Raw genomic sequence first — 15,064 nt, 5'->3', positions numbered from 1 at the left:
GGTATGAGGCCGTTGGCCGAGTACCGAAGAGAATCACAGCCGTGCTGATATTCAGTACAACAACACTCCCTCTCGTGTGATATTGTTTAATTATTCTGTTCCAAAATTCCATAAAAAGTCTGATTACTAAGAAATATAGATGTATAGTTACTTTAGTCAGTTTCAAGTTTTTGTTTTAACACGGGGGTACCAACAATGTGTATGATGTATGACTACCTTAAAGCATTTGTCGATGATCTCACCCAGCTGCTGAGAGAACCTTCAGAGGTAAACCTCTAAGGTGTGCTCCTTTATAAGCGATGCTCCAGCATGTGCTTTTCTCCAAAACAGTGTGCTATCCTCTGGTTCAGTCTTTATCATCTACAGTTGATTTAGGTACAAAAAAAGCCCATTTCACATATCCCATCGATTAAATGCACCTCTGCTGTTTGGGTGTAAATTTTGCCATCACTATTTCTTGTTACGGAGATGAAGACAACTACTTGCCTCTTTCATGCATCTCCTTTGTCCACATCTATGTTTGGGGAATGTAATTTGAAGCCATTCCGTAAGTGTTTGCTATGCCTCATTGTTTATTTTACTGCATACTACATTGGCACACTTGGGATTTTATTTTATTCAATTTCTTCCCTTCTACAATGCGGCAGCATAATCATTACTACAGATTTTTTTCCCCCACTTTATTCTGTTTTTTGGGCATTTCCTACCAGTGCAAAGATGTTTAAATTAGTCACTGAAAGCAGTGTTCTGAAATGATATCAAAAATAGTTGTGGCCTGTATATGTAAGCATGGCCTTCACATATTTTTTGTATAGCTGTACATGTCTTTAAAGATATTGGTGCGGATGTTTCCACATTTACATTTCTCAGTGCAAATGGGTTTTTGAATAAGTTTCTGAAAGTAGTGCTTTGAGATGTTTGAGATAACAAACATTTAATGTGTTGGAAATATTTTTGGTCGCTGTGTCATAATTCAGCTTAATATATTTAATACATCGTTTATTATGGCATATTAACGAGAAAATGTCAAACGGGCACTGAATGTTGAAAAGGTTGCTGACCCCTGGTTACATGTATTCCCTCTCCCGCTCCATTACATGTATGTTCGTTTATTTCAAGTTAACTTGTTTTTCTGTGTTATTACAACCTTGCAACACATTTCCATTAATGTAGTTTGTTTATTCCAAAGAACTATTATTATTATTTCAGAGAATAGGGGCGTGGAAATCAATGAGGTAAGTGGGCTTTGGGGCTTATCTTATGACTAACTTTGGATCTGAACTAATGTGAATCGTGAGTAGATCTCATGGTGTTTACATCGCTTTACTAGGATTTCTAAATTGCAGCTTCTGTGTTTTAACCCCTCTCAAATGCTACTGTTGTAATGGGGTTTTCTTAACCAGTGATCTTTATTGCATTTGTGAAAGCTGTTTGTGTGAGCTTGCTAAAAGTATATAGGCCAGTTTTCCTGCCAGAAATAGTTGCAGCTGCAACATTCAATGGCCATACCTGCAGATTATCTACAAGGATAAGCATTAATTGATCTCATTACAAAATGATAATCGAACCATCAGGAAAATTGCTAATATTCGTTACCTCAATTCAACGCCATTTCGACGTGAGGTAAATTACGTTGAAAATTAGCACGAAAATCATCGTTGAAACAACATAGTATTTTCGACATTCTCCGACCGTCGAGATAACGACTATCCACCAGGTTGATTCAACGGTGAATTTTAGTCGTCTGACGGAAACCGACTATTTTAACCAACAATCAACCCGTTTGACGCCCCATTGCTGTCTGGGTGAGTGAGTGAGTGAGTGTGTGTGTGTAACCCTCTAGGGCAGTAGAGTACTCAGATATGGACGAGTGACTAGGTTTGTATGGAGGGTAATAATAAAGTGCCAACACAATGATTAACTGCAGCCATAGGTTACTTTTAATTTGACTGTATTCAACATTGTAAGAAAAAATTTAATAGATTCTCAGTGCAATCAAGAATAATCAACAATTTTCACAGTTTAGACCATAACATTAGGTAAGAAACAACTCTCTTTAAACACCATTAAATGTCAAACAAATGTCCATAAGAACGAATAAAAATAAGAAAATAAATTCCTTGGAAATGTTTAGTTTTCTTTAAGTTCAGTCTTTGTTTCCTTCAGTTTCCTTGGCTCGGTCACTTCAGCATGCATTTATAAAAAGAGTAATGTCAAGTCAGAGTCAGAAGTCAAAAAGTCAAGGGGTCGTTTGTGGCGCTTCAGAGCGCTTTCACCGTATATCAAGTTTTTAGTTTAATTTATTCATGCTAAGGTGCCAAGTTCATCAAATGATGAAGGTAAAGGAAGAACGCTCTCTTCCTCGCCACATCTCGGTCCACTCCTTTGGGTGAGGAGGTATGTTCACTAGCTCGCCACCCCTTCGTCAAGGGGAATTCCATCCAGATTCTCCAGAGTCTCCAAGGGTTCAAAAGCCTAACCTATATGAAAACAGGCTATTAGTACACGGGTCTGGAAATAACACTCTTCATGGCCATATTGGATATCATCAAAATCCTCAACATGCTGTTGAAAGGTGGCTTGAAAGGACTGATAACTCAGTGTCTCTGTAACAGTTATAGGGCCCTATCTTGCATCCGGCGCCAGTGACTTAGTCACTGGCGCATGTGTCGTTGCTAGTTTACAACTGGCGCAGAGCGTTCTTTTCCCACCAGCGCCACTCGCCGGTAAATTAGGGATTGATCATGCGCCCCAAGGGGCGGTTCGGCGGAAGGAGGAGGCGTGTTCTGGCGCAAACGCTATTTTGCCGTTGCTGAATACCATTGCGCTACTGACATCGAAATACCTGGTTTAAAGTCAGTGGCGCGTTGTTCAGATGCTATTTTAAGGGCGGATGCATACATGCGCATGTGATGCATACGGATTGCTTTTGCACCTCACGCATGCACTTTGCTTCTCTGATCTACCTAGCCGCACATTCTTGGTAAATTATTTGGGAAAGAACAGCTGATGCAGCGGTAATAAGTTCTCCCATAAAGACTCGATCACTGATAAGTATGAACAGGATTTATTTAAATAACGACATGGGAATATTTTGCATGGTAAATCTTTGGCATGAGCCCCGTCACTGATCCAGGGTGACGTGCGGACTCGGCGTATCCTGCCAGGACTAGCAGGGGCGGAGCCTTCCCCAAAAGAGAGGACGTAGGCCTACGCCGGAAATAGGTGATAACTCGGCATGTCCTGCCGGGACTGGCAGGGTTAGGCATACCCAATATACGACATATTAAGAGTCAATCATACATACCGTAAAACGATAAGCTTAAAACCGTCAGCGAGATCGATGAATCACGTAAAAGCAGTTGACATGAAATGAAACGAGATCAATTAAAATTTAGAGCACTCTGCAGCTGTTACGCAGCGAGCCACGAGTGCTTTCGTGCTGTACCAACTGCCGTGGTCGATTCACTCTCCGGGGTCGCTGCGTGACCTGAGTGCTTTCGCGTTGAACCACCGACGTGGTCAACGAACTCACGAGTGCCCTTGATGTGCCACCGACGTGGTCACGCACTCACCGGTGTTGTTGCAGCAAGTATTGTGAACTTCTATGTTGAACACCGACGTGGTCAACGAAATCACGAGTGCCCTTGATGTGCCACCGACGTGGTCACGCACTCACCGGTGTTGCTGCAGCAAATATTGTGTACTTCCGTGTTGAACACCGACGTGTTCAATGAACTCCGAGTGCCCTGCACTTGAGTGTTTGATATTATGCCACCGACGTGGTAATTAAATTTGCATGTGCCCGAGTTGTGCCCACCGACGTGGTCAACGCACTACCAGGGTTGCTGCAGCGAACGTGGAGTTCTGTGTTGTACCGCACCGACGTGCGCAACGAACTCACGAGTGCTTGAGTTGTTCCCACCGACGTGGGCAACGCACTCACCGGGGTTGCTGCAACGAACTAGAGTTCTGAGTTGTACCGCACCGACGTGCGCAACGAACTCACGAGTGCTTGAGTTGTTCCCACCGACGTGAGCAACGCACTCACCGGGGTTACTGCAGTCAAACCATGAGTATTAGATAACGTGCCACCGACGTGGTCATACTCACGAGTGCCCGAGTTGTTACCACCGACGTGGTCAACGCACTCACCGGGGTTGCCGCTGCAACCTTGAGTTTTATTTTCCTATTTACGCCACTGACGTGACAGCGAACTCAAGAGTGTTTTCTAGATGATCCACCGACGTGGTCACACTCGCCGGGGTTGCTGCAGGTTAACCTGAGTTATGAAACCGAATTTTGCTTTATGAATTTAGTACCCGATAACCACCACCGCCGGTAGTTGCAAATAGTGTTGCTTTTGGCAATGAAAATTATGACTAAGTCGTCATCAACAAACCTTTATCGCGTGAGAAAAACGAGACTGGACGCAACGTGGATGCTGGGCATGTGACAATAGCAGTGATTAAATGCATAGTACAATATAGTTGGCGAATAAACCAAGACTAAAAAGTGTTTTACGAAAATAAGACTGCTGAAATGTCTCTTCATTTTCGTTGACCTAAACTCGGCGATAAAGACTTATAACGTTATTTTGTTCGACTGGAACTTCAACTGTTCCAGACATAACATAAATTTTCAACCATTTACCTTATTTAACAAAACTACGCACTTGTAACTTCGATAATATCTAAATGGAAATACGATAACACTGGAAAGAGTATGAATGTAACTAAAACTAATAAAAACTAAAATGACAGCTTGACACAAGACTAGACCAACACTAGAAAGGAAACAGGCCACCAAAACAGCTATGGTTGCAAACGTGTAAAACCTGTCTTAACCGACGTTAGAGAGCATCGTGTGCGCTTGAAGAAAGAACCTTGAATTTGACCGGATGTAGGACGTCGAGTTCTGTGTTGTACCGCACAGACGTGTGCAACGAACTCACGACTAGTGCCTGAGTTGTGCCCCAGTTGTGCGTTGACGTGGTCAACGCACTCACCGGGGTTACTGCAGTCAACCATGAGTAATAGATAACGTGCCGCCGACGTGGTCATAGTCACGAGTGCCCGAGTTGTTACCGCTGCGCTTTGGTCAACGCACTCACCGGGGTCGCCGCAGCGAACCGAGTTTTATTTTTTCCATGATATACCACCAACGTGACACCAAACTCAAAGAGTGTTTACTAGATGATCCACCAACGTGGTCGAACTTGCCGGGGTTGCTGCAGGTTAACCTTGAGTTATGTAGCCGAATTTTGCTTTATGAGTTTAGTACCTGATAACCACCACCACCAGTAGTTGCAAATAGTGTTGCTTTTGACGAAAATTATGACTAAATGTCGTCATCGACAAACCTTTATCGCGTGAGGAAAACAATGCTGGTCATATGACAATAACTATAATTAAATGCGTAGTGCGATGTTGTTGGCGAATACAAACGAGACTGAAAGTGTTTTACAAAGTAAGACTGCTAAAATTTCTTCATTTCCGTTGACCTAAACTAGGTGATAAACTGTAATAACGTTTTGTCCAAACGGAACTTCAACTGTTTAAGACATAACAACATCAATTTTCGACCGTTTACCTTATTTAACAAATCTACGCACTTGTATCTTTGATAATACCTAAACGGAATTTCAATATGTTGCATATTCTTGAAGAAAGTTGTCCAATCCCGGGATGCTTTTAACTGACTTCATTTATTATAAAGTCGGCATGTTTCGGTATGGTAACTGAAGCTTAACGGAGGGAATTGTATCTAACGCGTGTGAGAGGAAAATACCGTGATCTACTTCGAGCCTCTTCGAGCCTCGTGGCTCTCTGGGCTCTCTGGGCTCTCGAGTTCGAAACCACCCGCTAGAGAGGACGTCAAGTGGGCGTGGCCTAGTGGGCGTGGCCGGGGTGACGTAAAGGCTTCGGCTCCTTCTGTGGTGGAGCAGCCTTCAATAAGGTCTTGCTCCCCTTGTGGCAATGTGAGGGAAAATGCAGCTCCTTAAAATACTTATCACATATCACTAGAAAGAGTATGAACGTGTCTAAACTAATAAAAACAAAAGTGACACCTTGACACAAAGACTAAACTAGAATGGAAACAGGCCGCCAAAAACAGCTGTAGTAGCAAACGTGATAAACCTGCCTTAACCGACGTTAGAGCATCGTGTGCGCTTGAAGGAAGAACCATGAATTCGACCGGATGTAGGATTCGTAAGCTGTGGAAGACCGCCTTCCCAGCCGTTTGATAGACGCGACCGGCAACCCTTGTTCAGCGGCTGTGGTTGCCGCTCCAATCCGGAAGGAGTGGCCAATGTAGGGGGGAGATGGTGGGCCGCACCCTTCTACCACCGTCGCGAGATTGACTCTGAACCACCCTTTAGTCATTGGCAGGCCGCAAATAAACAGGTGATTCGGGGACGTGCGTTGCCGAAGCTTGAGATAAAGGAACATGGAAGCGTAAGGACAGAGTTGTTGATTCTTGAAATGATAATAGTAACAGCTGCTCTTAGGCCGGGGGTCGGCAATAGGCGGACCGCGGTCCGGGTCCGGACCCAACTGACGTCCTCTCCGGACCGAGACACAATTGCAACAATAATATTAATAATGCGATTTTTTTTTTATATACCGTATTGGTCCGAATATAAGACGGCCTTTTTTCCAATCGAAATAGGTCCGAAAAAGTCGGGTCGTCTTATATTCGGGGTCTAGTATTCAGAGCGCAGTTTCTCTTCTTCGCCTCTCCCTTTAAATGTCAATACACATTCGCGGCCGCAGGTTGCGCCAGAAATTGGTTCCGGGAAGAAGTAGTCCAGCGTCCTTAACAACCAGACCGTTACCGGTGTTTAAAGACAGGCTGACCATTAGAGACAAGTGGCTCAAAAGTGGGTCAGGTCAATCAACAACAGCGGAGGAGCTATGATGCCAATTTTAAAATAATGGTCGTCAATAAGGCAGAGTCAAGTAACAACTGCCAAGCTGCCAAGATGTTTGGGGTCACGGAGTGTAACGTAAGAAGATGGCGAGCACCAAAATAACGTCTCAAAGACGTCAACAGTCAGCGCAAATCCTACCGTGGTCCTCAAAGTGGCCGTTTCAGTGAGGTTGACCGGAGAGTTTTTGAAAACGTCAGAGAAAACGCGCTTTGGGCGGTGCCGGTGGAAGCGGAGCAGCTGGGGAGCGATGACAGCGAGACCAAACACAGCGGGGCAGAGGACGTGTGTGAGCGATAGACAGAGATCGGAGAAGTTTGGCGAATTTTGGTTAAGTTTAGTTAAATATGTGGCCTGTATTTTTCTATGTTATTTAAAAATTTTCCCAATGTTGCTTGATATTAATTTTGAATCATACTGTACATATTTTGCCTTGAAAGTGCCGTGGCCTTTACTGGCATTATTATTATTGTCATTGATATAACAAGTGTTTAATTCACTGTTCTTTGTTCTGCAAATCTGGTCTGCAAATCTGTTTGTGTTGAAAAACGGGGGGTCGTCTTATAATCAGGGTCGTCTTATATTCAGACCAATACGGGTATATATAATTTTGACCAAGAGATTTTAACAACTAATGTTTGGGTGACTTTTATAAACCCGTTAAATACATTAAATTAACTATAACTTTATGGTAGGCTATGTTTTTGTTTAAACCTTATAATGCCAGTAGCCAATCAGATGATAGCCTGCCCTACGAGCTGTGCGACTGGTGCACGCAAGCGCGGCAAAATTGACAGAAGAAAAGAGTGCCTTCAGTTGAGAGAGAAGGCTTCATTGCAGTTGAAGAGAAAGGTAGATTGTGAGAACAGAGCTTTTAAAGAGGAGTGTTCATTCTGCCTGCATGCAGCTCTAAGCCTGTGTGCCTGATCTGCTCCGAGACGGTGGCGGATAGTCAGTTGTTGACCAAACTGATACTACTAGCGCCTTAAGTACTTATATTGGCTAAATATGCCTCTGAATCATAATGCACACCTTGACTGTTGGTACATAAAACACATGCAGTCCTATATCAGTGAAAACAACGGTCATAAAAAATGTGTGATAGACCCCCGGACCCAAGCTTGAGGATTTTTTTTGAAACTGGACCCATTAGGATTTTAATTGCCTACCCCTGTCCTAGGCTATCGCTTTTAGATGAAAAATGCCTTGCAGAGAAGGTGACATCAGCGAAAGTCAGGCCCCGTGTAGGGGAAAAAGTCTGAGTAGGAGACGTGTACGCATAAACCCAACGCATAAACCCGCGAACGCATAAACCCGTAAAACGTATGAACCCGTAAAACGCATGAACCCGTAGAACACATGAACCCGTAGAACACATGAAGCCGTAGAACACATGAAGCCGTAGAACACATGAAGCCGTAGAACACATGAAGCCGTAGAACACATTAACCCGTAGAACGCTGTGAGAAACACTGACTCGAGTAATATGTTAAAATAAGGATGAAAACTCCCAGAGAGAGCACACTAATCTATTCAAAATATCGAGTGAGTTGGAGTGGCCAACACACATAAATAATTGTAATACACCAAAATTGTTAACTGACATACATGGCTAAACAAGCAAATGAAAAATTAAATACCCCGTGTAGGGGAAAAGTCTGAGTAGGAGACGTGGACGCATGAATGCATGAACCCGAGAACGCATGAACCCGTAGAACTGTGAGAAAACACCGTCTCGAGTAATATGTTAAAATAAGGATGAAATCTCCCAGCTCTGAGAGAGCACACTAATCTTTTTGAAATATCGAGCGAGTTGGAGTGGCCTACACGCGTAAATAATTGTAATAGGCCTACACCAACATTGTTAACTGTCATACGTAGCTAAACGAGCAAATGAAAAATGAAATACCAACGCGACTGAAGCTATTAACAATAAGACTATAAATAATCATATAAAATGATACCATAATGTACCTGTTCTTTGTCTTTGGATCTTTTGAATAAATTGAACGATATGTGAATCGCATTGAGAGTTAGTGAGCAGCAGCTGAACCAATCTAAAAGGCCCTTCGTCAATAAAAACTTTAGTAATAATCAGTTACCACAGTGCCTAAAACCCATCAACTTCATTCATGTTAAAGTGAAGGGAAAAACCTCAGACACAAGGAGTTAACCAAACAGTGCACGGTATAAAGATAATTATGAACCTTTGATTGCGAACGTAGAGTTCTGTGTTGTACCACACCGACGTGTGCAACGAACTCAACGAATTCAACCGGATGTAAAATCCGTATGCTGTGGAAGACCACCTTCCCAGCCGTTTTGACGCTGCTTTGTTATCGCAAAACATGGTTAGACGTTAACACCGCCATGCTTTGCCCCACAGAACGCTAGCTGCTGCGATAGGGTAAAGCTCGAACAGCGCAGACTACTCTGACCCGAGGGCGAACGTACCAGCTTCGACTGGCCATCCCTCAGCAAACCATTGCCCTTGGAAGAAACCCCCTAACCCAACCGAGGGAGCTGCATCCTGAAGCTGGACTGGTAGAGCTGGTAGAGAAAATACGCTGCGGGGGCTAACGCGGGGACTGCAGTAGCCATGGTAGCAGGGCACGTGCAAGGTGCGTAGCCTGTGAAGGCGGAGGAAGCCGAGCCTGATGGTTGCTGGAAGTAGAAAGGCGCCGTGGCGACCGACGACAGCGGGTTGGGGCCTGGACCCGTCCGGGAGTTCCGCATGGCGTTTCGAAGGCGTCCATCCTGGCGCCAATGCTTTGCACCAACTCGGCGAGGGTTTGTAGAACCGGGCGGATGTCCGTGTTGGGAACTTGTTGCTGGTGTTGTTGAGGATACCGGGGACCGAAAAGAACGGCTTTCTGCGCTCGCTTGCCGGGACCAGAAGTAGTAGGCCGACCAGCACGAATCCGAAGTTATGACCTCTTGGTGTGTATTAACCGACGTAGCAACTAAGCGACGAGATATGCGAGATAATCAGAAGCACAGTAAAGTAGTGATGTTACGTTTTGCGTCGAGGCATCGAGGCGTGTGTCGAGTATCTCGGCTCCTATGGCAAGCCGAATTGACATTTATTAACTAAGTTTGACTATCCGGAATTTACATTGTAGATATCAACAACTTCATTCAAGATATCTGTTACGTAGTTGTGACTAGTCGAAACGACAGTTCGAGATATCTGTGACGTAGTTTTGACTAGTCGAAACGATAGTTAGAGATATCTGTAATTCAGTTTTGACTAGGCGAAACTGAATTACAGATATCTGCAATGACTTCACGGAAAACGACATTCAACTCGTCACACATCTTAAATGACAATTGCAGATATCTGTAATTCAGTTTCGCCTAGGCAGAATGAAAGTTAAAGATATCTCAAACGTCATTTGAGTGTTGGGCATTACGTTTTAGATATCCAGAAATACGTAATTTCCCCTTGCCGCCATAATCAAAAAAGAAGTGGGTTCATTTCCGAATGGAATAAGAAAGGAGCAGTCATGGCGTTGGCTGTGATCGAAAAGATCACGAGAAAATGCCATGAAATTGAACAAGCCCACACACAGGGGATGTGTGGAGTTAGAGCTGCTCTGCTCCCTCCTAGAGTAAACGGTCCTATAATTTGTCATTACAGATATCTGAAACGTCATTACAGATATCTGAAACGTCATTTCGCCTAGTCAAAACTCGAATTCAAGATATCTTTAATTCAGTTTCGCCTAGGCAGAATGAAAGTTAAAGATATCTACAATTGTAGATATCTCTAATCAAAATTCCTTTCAAGATATCTATAACTTGATATTAGATATCTACAACGTCATTTCGCCTAGTCGTAACTCCAGTTAGAGATATCTACAACGTCATTTTGACTAGTCGTAACTCCAGTTAGAGATATCTACAACTTCATTTCGCCTAGTCAAAACTTAATTTAAGATATCTGAAAAGGGACATGTAGATATCTTGAATTGAGGTGAATTAAAGATATCTTGAACTGGAATTATGACTAGTCAGAATCAAATTGTAGATATCTCAAACTGGAATTACAGATATCTACAATTCAGTTGCAGATATCCGTAATTCACAAAGTGGATATCCGCAACTGAATTGTAGATATCCGCAATGAGAAACCCCATAGACATGAATGGCGAAAATGACGTAATTTCGCCTAGGAGGAATGTCTTTGTGGATATCTGAAATGACAATTGCGGATAGGAGGAATGTAGTTGCGGATATCCGAAATGTTAGTTTTGACTAGGCGAAACCGAATTGCAGATATCTGCAATGTAAATTCCGGATAGTCAAACTGAGTTAATAAATGACAATTCGGCTTGCCATAGGCTCCTCCCCCAGCGAAGCTCCGCTTCGAATAGGATTCACGTTGGCGAAATGACGTAGGGTGTGACGTTCGAGGCTTCGCCTCGGGCTTCTGCTTCGAAATATGGGTTCAGTATTGGCGGGAGATTTCGACTATAAAGATGTCCCGTATACGATCACAACCTTGTGGTATATTCAATATACCACTAGTCTGTGATCGTAGTAGTTTGAGCATTGCATTTTCTGTAGTATCAATCGAAACATCACGTTCATTATTCATCATGGAGTTTGCCAAAAAGAGAAGGTTTTCCCCTGTTTGGGAGCATTTTCATCTAGTTGCTCCCAATAAGGTTTCAATAACCACTGTCCAGAACACTTTAATGGCTATTAAATTAATGAGTCCTTCTAAGTTATCATGCAGTGTGGGTCGGCTTAGCTTAGGAGGTAGAGCAGTTGATTTGTAACCAGTAGGTTGCTAGTTCAATCCCCAGCTCCTCCTAGCTCAGTGTTGTTGTGACCCTGTCACTTTGCTCCTGACAGCTGACTGTCGCCTTGCATGGTTGACTCTGCCGTCGGTGTGTCAATGTGTGTATTTACCGAAGTAAGTCGCTTTGGATAAAAGCGTCTGTTAATACACACTTTTGCCAAATGATTTATTTTCTAGCATGAGCTCTGTGCCATTTTATGAATGTCACACTCACACACATGTATCATTGAAATGACTTCAATTCTCAAATGATTTAATGTATCGGCACACGAAGCAAAAATCACATTTTGGGTTGGGTTGTCATAATTTCATTCACCACTAGATGTCCCTAGCGTACTCATTTGAAGCTTCGAGCACGAACCACTTTGGTGGTTCATCTGGCTTTGAGGCTTTGACGTTTCATGAGGCATCATCTCGGCACCACTACAGTAAAGCAGCAGCATGCGTTGAACGAAGACCTGAGCAGCAAAGACATATGTTAGACTACTCTTTATAGAGCAGGTGTAGGCAGGTGATTGGTAGCTGGTGATTGGTGATTGCCGGCCAGCCGCGCGTGATTTGAGTCCTCCTGGTAGAACTACCAGCAAGCTTAACATTTGTACTTTTAAATCAATGCATCTGCAAACACCGTACAGCAAAAACATATTTTCTTGACACAGACATCGTGTAGGCCTACATGCCCATAACTTTTAGGATTGATGAGTATTTGATCGTGAAAAACATTGTTTTACCGCGAGTGAGTGTTAAAAAGAATGAATGAATGCGGGCGCGCGTGTGTGCTCTGTTTAAACACACGCAAACTAAACACGTAACGCATAATACAGTCAATGGCAATGTCTATTACCGCGGGGACACATGCATGTTAGGATAGCATACAATACTGATAAGAAACAATGTTTATAATGTATGTATATCATTAAATATAACCACAGTTACCGCATATCATATGTTATATCATATACGTTTTCTTTGCCGAAATTTATTTGAAGACTCAGTATTTCTGAAGTTGTGGAAGAAAACCCCTTATTCCATGTGTGAATTAGGCCATATTATTTGGCAATAAACTGAGCCATTTGCAGTTTGAAATTCATGTGCATCTGTCTCATCGAAGACTGCAGACGCGCTGTCAAAATATCAACTCGTCCGATTCAAATGCGCTCATGGCTCTTAAAGGGGATGGGAGCTGGCACTCTCATTGGTTTGTTGGACGTTACGCCCAAACCACACTTACGGGTAATTAGGCTGCTTCAGACCAACCCTTTTGACACTTGCGCCGCGACGCAAGTGTCATTTATCCGCCTGTAAAATAGCGATAGCGCCGTAGAACCGCCCACAAATCTACTTGCGCTTTGCGCTTCCCACTTGCGTTTCAGACCGTTAAAATAGGGCCCATAGTATCTTTGCCTCACTCATTGTCTCTCTCTGTCTGTCTCTCTCTCGCTGTCCGTCTCTCTCACTCTCTTTTTTTCTCTCTCTCTCTCTCTCTCTCTCTCTCTCTCTCTCTCTCTCTCTCTCTCTCTCTCTCTCTCTCTCTCTCTCTCTCTCTCCTGTTTAGCATGATAAACCATGAAATGAAGACAATTTTAAGATCTTCCATAGGGTTAGCTAAGGAGGATTTAGATTTGTTATCTTAAATGTATATTAAATACCAACTGATGGTAAATCACATGTTTTTTATGCTACAATATTTGCATATTTTCAGACACAAGGTCTTCAGGTCTATTATACCCTACTTTCTGTCATAATCCTGACAAGGAACCTGATTGAAAGAACAAGAGGTCTATGGGATAATGTTGCATGTTGTAAATTACTTTAAACAGAATCTTGGTTCCAAGTGTTCTCTTGGGAACCAAACTGCAGCAGAACATGTTCAGTTATTAAAGATACGTTCACACCTGTTTATCATTTGTAATGTCTGCTTCTTCTATGATTTTAGTCCTTGTATTTATTGTGTACATGTAAGGGACTATTTTTCTGTTATATTTGTTAATGAAGAATAATTGCAATAAACAACTCAGTGGATCCAACTGAAGGTTCTCGTATGTTCAGCCGATGGTTCTTCCCCTTTCTTCAGTTTAACTCTTTCAAGCTGAGCAGATGTTTCTCTTTCTGTTGGTTATCCTAGCAGCACACCTGGAATATCCCTCCAGCCCCTTGGGTCCCAGCAGCTCTCTGAGGGGTCCTGCTCCCTGACCTGGGCCCAGTCTTCAGTCCCAGGTCCCTAAGGGGTCCTGCCCCCTAAAGTGGACCCAGTCTTCAGTCCCAGCTCTCTAAGGGGTCCTGCCCCCTGACCTGGGCCCAGTCTTCAGTCCCAGCTCTCTACGGGGTCCTGCCCCCTGACCCGGGCCCAGTCTTCAGTCCCAGGTCTCTAAGGGGTCCTGCCCCCTGACGTGGGCCCAGTCTTCAGTCCCAGGTCTCTAAGGGGTCCTGACCCCTGACTTGGACCCAGTCTTCAGTCCCAGGTCTCTAAGGGGTCCTGCCCCCTGACCTGGGCCCAGTCTTCAGTCCCAGGTCTCTAAGGGGTCCTGCCCCCTTACCTGGACCCAGTCTTCAGTCCCCCGCTGGCTCTTCCTCAACTCACTGGTTGCCATGGTCCGTCCCTGGTTTTCCCATTCCCCTGCCTGCCACCCTGATCCCTCCTAATTAACCCAACCACCTCCACCTGTGCTCCCCCTATATCAGTCCTCTCCTCCCAATCACCTCTGTCTGCCGACTACCCTCTGCCTGTCGACCCAGTCCCTAAATAAAGCCTTGTACCTATCCTGCGCTAGTCGTCTGTCTGTGCACTTGGGTTCTGCTTAACACCCCCATTACACTGGTGGCTTGGGGTACAATAAGCTCCGACCTCTGGAGACATTTCCTCCAACGCGTCACAACACACAACAGTGGAGTCTCCATCACCTCTTCATCAGTGTGTTTAGGGAGGATATGACCACAAACACAACAGTGGAGTCTCCATCACCTCTTCATCAGTGTGTGGAGGGAGGATATGACCACACACACAACAGTGGAGTCTCCATCACCTCTTCATCAGTGTGTGTAGGGAGGATATGACCACACACACAACAGTGGAGTCTTCATCAGTGTGTTTAGGGAGGATATGACCACACACACAACAGTGGAGTCTCCATCACCTCTTCATCAGTGTGTGGAGGGAGGATATGACCACACACACAACAGTGGAGTCTCCATCACCTCTTCATCAGTGTGTGTAGGGAGGATATGACCACACACACAACAGTGGAGTCTCCATCACCTCTTCATCAGTGTGTGGAGGGAGGATATGACCACACACACAACAGTGGAGTCTCCATCACCTCTTCATC

At 44.0% G+C, this 15,064-nt stretch overlaps 1 long non-coding RNA gene across 1 annotated transcript; it reads left to right on the top strand.

The window, feature by feature from the left end:
• The first annotated feature begins 1,602 nt into the window (after positions 1-1,602).
• Positions 1,603-13,770, top strand: LOC132474178 (uncharacterized). Its single transcript, XR_009529613.1, has 2 exons — positions 1,603-2,614; positions 13,125-13,770. It is a non-coding gene; the product is annotated as an uncharacterized LOC132474178 (long non-coding RNA).
• The last annotated feature ends 1,294 nt before the right edge of the window (positions 13,771-15,064 follow it).

The sequence above is a fragment of the Gadus macrocephalus genome, chromosome 16 (assembly GCF_031168955.1).
Source record: "Gadus macrocephalus chromosome 16, ASM3116895v1".
NCBI lineage: Eukaryota > Metazoa > Chordata > Actinopteri > Gadiformes > Gadidae > Gadus > Gadus macrocephalus.
Note: the sequence above shows the minus strand (reverse complement) of the source record. Positions and strands in the feature narration are given on the sequence as shown.